This window comes from Pinus tabuliformis, chromosome 6, assembly GCF_031772625.1.
Source record: "Pinus tabuliformis cultivar Carrire ecotype Pingquan chromosome 6, CPIR1, whole genome shotgun sequence".
Classification (NCBI taxonomy): domain Eukaryota; kingdom Viridiplantae; phylum Streptophyta; class Pinopsida; order Pinales; family Pinaceae; genus Pinus; species Pinus tabuliformis.
The window spans coordinates 42,799,602-42,807,080 of record NC_142292.1 but is presented as its reverse complement, the minus strand read 5'-3'; positions in this window follow the sequence as shown (position 1 = coordinate 42,807,080).

Genomic DNA, 7,479 nt, shown 5'->3' with positions numbered 1-7,479 from the left:
ACAACCCCAATTCCAACAGTACCAACCTCAGTTTGGATGTGTTTCACAGGCTCAACCTGGTTTTGGTCAATCACAAGCTTACCAAGGTCAAGGTCAACAAGGCTTTGCGAGTTATGGACAACCACTTATTCAACCTGGTTATCAATAACCACCTTACACTGGTTTTGTTCAACAACCATACCAAGGTTACCAAATGCAGATGCCCTATGCTGGTATGCAAAGACCTATTGCCCAAGCAATTCCATCATATCCTGGGTATGCTCAACCTGACTTGAATCGACAGTTTCCATTTGTAGCAACTTTAGAATTACCATATTTAAATTGACTAGCTAATGATCCAATCTTATACGCACCTTGGTGGCTGGTAATTCTGCATAAGTTACCTTCTGACATTCCGAAGTTTAACGGAAATCCTAGAGAAGACCCATCAAATCATGTTATGACCTTTCATTTGTGGTGTTCATCTAACTCCTTAAATGACGATTCGATCAGACTTCGTCTTTTCCAAAGAACACTTACTGGTCCAGCTGCTAAATGGTACATTGAGTTACCAAGAGCTTCTTTCGATAACTTCACCACTTTAGCCACTACTTTTTTGACCCACTTCCAGTTACCTATCAGATACGAGACTGGAACAGAACTCCTAACCAACTTTAAACAGACTACTGCTACTCATATATCATATCACATTCATGAGTGGCGGCGTCGTCGTCGAATGGTTAAGACATATGTTCCCAATTAGCTTTTAGCTGAGTGGTTCATAAAATCCTTGTTGCCATCAATCACTGAGGATGTGGAAAAAGGTGGAGTCGTCACAGAAGAGCAAGTCATTGCTCGTGCCCAATACTTGGATTTAATTTACACACAATCCGGCATGCTTTATGATAAAATTCCCAATGCACCTCGACCAGCTTTCACTGTTCCACCTCCTCCACAATCGAGTAAGGACTCTCATGCTGGCGATGGTGTGATCAGTTCTTCAAGCACACAATCAGCAGGAAGACCATCTAGTCAAACTCTTGTTGTTTCCAATCAAACTACCAATGCATCAGAAAATACTCTTGCCTCCAAGATTAATGTTGTGTCATCTGACAAAGGCAAAAATCCAAAGCAACCAGCAGGTAAGAAAAAGGGGAAGAACAAAAAGAAACAAGAAAATTCCCCTCCAAAGAAATCATCTGATTCCTCTACCGCGGCAAGGAAACCTCGTTATCCATGTTTGATATGTAATGATGAGCATTATACAAGAGATTGTCCACATCGCTTTGAGGTCTCTAAACTTTTAAAGACTTCAAACACATCGGCAATGTTGACAGATCCGTTTCCAACCCCGAAAACACATTTGGTTGCAACAGACCATGCTTCCACATCCCAAGTACTCATGTTATCCATCACAAAGCCACAAAACGATGTTTTGGTGTCAACAAGAAACAAATATTATGGAAATCCATCGTCGTTGAATAATCAGGCCACTGATCAACCTAATCCTTCGACCTCGACTTCATTTGAAGTTGTTCCACCTATTGTACCTAAATTGACTACAAAATCACCGAAGGGAGTTGCACACAAATCGAAATTCAACCCTTGGGCTCGAGCAGCTCAAAACTACAACATAGTAGAAGATCTTGCTTAATCACCTTCATCTATGTCAACCCTTGAGGTGTTGCAAAACTGTCCCTCCCAAAAACAGGCTTTACTGTCAACAATAGGCGGAATAGATCCTACGGATTCAAATATTGTAGTCTTTAACCTTGCGGGATATTCACCACAGTTACCAATGCACTTAGCTTTCTTAATCCAAGTAAAAGCTCTCAATAAGAATGTTCACCGAACTATTATTGATGAGGGACATCTACTTGCATTATGTCCATGAGCTGCTAGAAAACACTTGGTTCACCGCCATTGTCACGATCACCAACCACGTTGAAATATTTTGATGGAAGAACATATACTCCATGTGGGATTTTGAGTAACCTGCAAGTCAAACTAGGGGGGAAAATAGTCACTATTGAAGTTCAGGTAGTTAACGGACCCCTCGATTACAACATTTTACTAGGAAGGCCTTGGGTATATGCTATGGTTGTTGTGGTTTCCACGTACTTTCGTACTATTGCATTCCCTTTTAAGGGCGGAATCACAGTCATTGATTAGCTAGCCTTCTTTGCCAATAGTTCATAGGCTATGGGAAGCATTTCGTTGGTACACGGACCCCCGCTATCTCTTCAAAGTGTTGGAGTAGGTCTCTTTAAAGATCATTCCCTAATGGGTACTTTTACCCTCCCGTCACCATCTGAATTGGTGGAAGTGGAAAGAGTAGAAACCTGCAACATGATTTCCTCCACCTCATCTGATTTAAGAAGGATTTCCAACCAATTTGAAGTTGACGGTGATCATGAGGTGTTGTCGTTAAACCCCATTGAATTATCATAGCAATCAATCTTTCGGGCTTGTGCGGCAAACCCAAATCCACACTCAACTTTTGTATGGATACATAGGTTGTTAGAATATAGTACCTCTTCAGATCATTTTTCACGTATACATTCTACGGATGAAGGAATCATCCAATCAATGATGATAGGAGAGGAACCATGGGGCGATTATCATCATCATTCCAATCTTCCAGATGATAATGAAGATTATTCAAATGAGTTAAAACACCCATCAATTGTTGATTTCTTGTCAAATTCTGTTAGAATAGAAACTGTAGATTCTAAGCGTAATTTGTCAAACATAGAAGAAACAATTTCTATAAACATTTCAACCAAGCCTAATATTGTAGAGAATATTCATGTCGGAAAATCCTGTTCTCCATTGGAACTTGATAATTACCGTGCTCTGTTTCGTGAATTCAGAGATATTTTTGCATGGTCTTGCGAGGAGATGCTAGGAATTGACTCAAGTATTGTTGAACATGAGATTAAAATGTACCCTGATGTCAAACCAGTACGACAGCAGCTTCGACCTATTCATCCTAAGAAAGTCGTTGCCATTAAAGCAGAGGTTGAAAAACTTTTACGTGTTGGTTTCATTTTTCCTGTACCTCTTACCAACTGGGTATCAAACATTGTTCCAGTGATGAAAAAAAAAGGGACAATTTGAGTGTGCATTGATTATAGGGATGTAAATCAAGCATGTCCAAAAGATAATTATCCTACACCCTTTATTGACCAGATTATTGACGAATGTGCTGGATGTGAAATCTTTTCATTCATGGATGGATTCTCTGGCTACAATCAAATCAATATCCACCCACAGGACCAATCTAAAACAGCTTTTATATGTCCTTGGGGCACATTCGCCTATCGAAAGTTACCTTTTGGTTTGAAGAATGTAGGAGCTACATTTTAGAGGGAAATGAATTATGCCTTCCATGAAATCAAGCACATTGTTCAACCTTATCTTGATGATTTACCTGCTCATTCACGAAAGCGGTCTGATCACCTGCAACATTTGAGAGCAATATTTTTACGGTGTTGATACTACAAGATAAGACTCAATCCACACAAGTGTGTGTTTTGTGTTGGCTCTAGACGGTTGCTTGGATTCGTAGTCTCAAAAGATGGAATTCAACTTGATCCAATTAAGGTTCAAGTAATCCTTGACTTGCCTCCACCTTCGAATTTGTTACAGTTACAGAGACTTCAAGGGAAGGCAAACTTTCTAAGGAGGTTCATTCCAAACTATGTTGAGTTGGCTAAAGGTTTTACATGTCTATTGAAGAAAGAGGTACCCTTCCATTGGGATCAGGTTGCGCAAGCTTCCTTTGATGCTCTCAAAGATTCCCTGATTGCAGCATCATTAATGTATGCCCCAAACTATCAAAAATACTATTACCTATATCTCGCCACTGTAGATACAACCATTGGTATGGTTTTAGTCCAAGAAGAAAGTGGAATTGAACATCCTATTTATTACTTGAGTCGTAATCTCAACGATACAGAAAGTAAGTATTCCTACATCGAAAAGTTAGCTTTGGCAGTCGTTCAAGCTATACAGATATTTCATCATTATATCCTCCTTCGTAAAACTACCATTATATCAGATTGCAACCCTATGACATACATTTTGTCATGTCAATTGCTGGGGGGAAAATATTCAAAATGGATAGTAATTTTGTAGGAGTTTGATTTAGAATTCATCAAGTCTAAATCAAAGAAATCTCTTGTCTTTTCCAAGTTACTTTGCGATCTTCCCTCATCCTCCAATGATTTAACATCAGAAGCATCAATGTTGGATGAGTCTCTATTTCTTATCTCGTCAAGTGATCCATGGTATGGATATATACTGGTCTATCTCCAGACCCAAGCTTTTTGGCCTAATACCTCTCACTCTGAACATCGACGTATTCGATACGAAGCCAAAGATTATCTGATCATTCTTGATACACTTTACCATCGTGGTATCGATACTATTTTACGTAGGTGACCACTCATGAGGAAGCCGAAAAATCTTTGAATAGTGTCATTCAGGTGCTTGTGGGGGGCATTTATCTGGTTACGCTACCGCATAGAGAATTCTCTGTGCTGGTTACTTCTTGCCAACTATATTCAAATATTGCATTATTGCTGTCAGAATTTGCCATGCTTGCCAGATATTTGACCGGAAAACCAGATTACCACCTGCAACACTGCATCCAGTCGTTTTTGTTGGCCCATTTGTGAAATGGGGCATTGACTTTATGACATGTAACACCACCTCAGCCGGTGGGCATGGGTATATTATAGTCGTCGTTGACGATTTTACCAAATGGGCTGAGGCAATGCCAACATTGAACAACGGTGGCGAAATGGCTACTTTATTTTTCTTCAACCATGTGGTTGCTAGGTTTGGTGTACTGCAAGCGATAGTTACAGATCATGGATCGCATTTTTGCAATCACATGATGGTTGAGTTGACCGCCAAGTTAGGACTGTCACATGATAGTTCTACTCCATACTACCTACAAGCTAATGGATAAGTTGAGACTATCAACAAACGTATGTTGCAAAGAATGATTGGATTTCATAAAAGAAATTGGCATTTAATCCTGTACTTAGATCTGTGCGCATATTGAACCTTGGTGAGGAATGTGACCGGATTTACACCCTTTCAATTGGTGTATGGTTTGGAAGCAGTCTTACCAATCCAATGTGAAATATCGTCTCTCAAACTTGCAATTGACCTACTACCTAACACTTCTGAAGAAGAAGGGCGTTTCTTAGAGTTAATCCATCTGGATGAAACTCGTCATGATGCCCCGTTGGCTAATGAAGCACACAAAAAATGTATTAAGGTGCAATGTGATAAAAATGTCAAGCAACGTGTCTTCTCAGAAGGTGACCTAGTCTTGCTTTACGACCAGGAGTCTGATAAACTTGGCGCAGGAAAATTGGAACCGCTTTGGATGGGCCCTTACATTGTTAAGCATGTTTTGACGAAAGGTGCCTACAAGTTAGTAGACTATGATGGGATTCCATTGTTGCAACCTCGGAATGGGTTGTACCTTAAACGTTACTATGCTTAATTAAGTGTAGTAAAAACCCACAGTATATATGCTTTGATTGCATGTGTGTGTGTGTTTCTTTTAGATTTCTTGTTTGGTTAAGTAATCCACTTTGCATTTGGTGTAGATGTCGAACTTTTCAAAACCATTTGTTGGTTACGCCGATGGGGCTAGTCGTAGTACGCAGAATTTATCCTCTGCGGCATGGGCCATTTTTGCTCCAAGCAGTGAGTTAGTGAGTTTTATAGGGATATGTATTGGACGATCGATGAACAAAATCGTTGAGTATAGCACGTTGATTGAACTCCTCTCTAATGCCATTTCACTTGGCATACGCCGAATCATCATTAGGCTAGAATCACAACTCGTTGTACTACAACTTACTAGCGTTTATACCGTCTGAAACCCAGCAATTCATCGCATGCTCCTTAGAGTTCATATTTTGGAAAGGTCACAGCCTTTGGTATCATACGTAAGAGTCTCATCCAATGACTCGGTACACCGATGGTGTGGCACTGCAGTCGCATAGGCAACTCCTTGATCCAGACATCCGGAATGCCTAGGGTCAAACCCTCTATGTGATCTTGTAGCTCAACCAATGTTTTGGCTAATTCTAAGTCTCGGAGAACTGCTATCCTAACAGGTCTCTGTACTGGCCCACTTGCCTCTCGTTGGTGTCCCACAGGTCAAACAAGTCCAACATCTGCATACATTAAAAAATGTTTTGTTTAGTCTTGGAAATAATCAAAAAACACAAAAAAATGTAGAAACTTTAAAATCAAAAACACTTTGGTCAAACAATTTACCTATAGCACTCCATTGTGCCCCAACTGGTAGCATCAAATCCAGATCACCACGGAAATCCATTCCTGAATATGGATATTTTGCAAAGGCCATATCCTATCGATCAAACCATTCAAAGAATGCAGGGGTAAATGAGATCAATGACTGACCAACATGTCTAAGATCTACCCATCTCTGCATCCGTGGATCTCTAGGTCCAGGTACTCCCAGTGAAATGAGTTGTGGCTGCATAAGTGGTATTCTCTCTAGGGCAAAAGAAATCAAGATCGACCCATAGCCAAAATTTTTTGTCTTTCCATTCTTTACCTTGGTCAGTTGTTCTTTCATGGATGAAAGAACTGCCTCACACCAGTTGAACACTTTTGGCTCTAAACACTCTAATGCATATTGCATATATGATCTGTTTGCCAAATGTAGTGTTGCACTACCAGCCAATTTGGCAAGGGTAAAGAGGATCGTCCTCAACGGTAAATCACTAACATCCCTAATGTTAATCTTTCTGTCTCTGCTAGGTTGAGCTCCTTCCCGGCAGAACTGTCATATATAGTCTCTCATTGATTCACCTCCTCTAGTAAATCCTGATAGTGAGATGGGGACACCCTACCTCGACAGTCTAGTCAGAAATTTTATATCATCGATGGTAAAAGGGATCACTTTGTCCCTAATGTGAAAGGCCTCATCGGTAGGATCCCAAGAACGAACAAGGAACTATAAAAGCTCAATTTGTTGTTGCATGTTAGATAATCGAAAATACTTGAGTAACCCATAGTTCCTTAGGGCCTCAACCGTACCCTGATTATTTAGGGCAATCATATCTTATTCTTCATGCTCTCATTCTCTCCATATAATCACCATTTTGATCCGATGAATTTCTGCAATGCAACAATTAGACAAATTAGGATTCATTTTTTGCAAAAATCAGTGGTAAATTTCGAAGAAAACAGCTGTGTAAATTTGGTTTTTGCGCCCAGTGCACCCCTCCCTTAGAGACAGTGCGCTGCAATGCATACAACCTTCTGGGTGTGTGCAATGCAGCGCACCTTTCGATATTGAAAGGGTGCGTTGATCCAGAGTTTGAAAAATGAAACCCTAGGGGCCTCAAAAACTCAAAATTTTTCTTAAAACTAAAAATAAATGGAATGAAATGAAGGAGAACAGAGATAGCTCCTACCTGGTCCGGACGGCACGAGGAA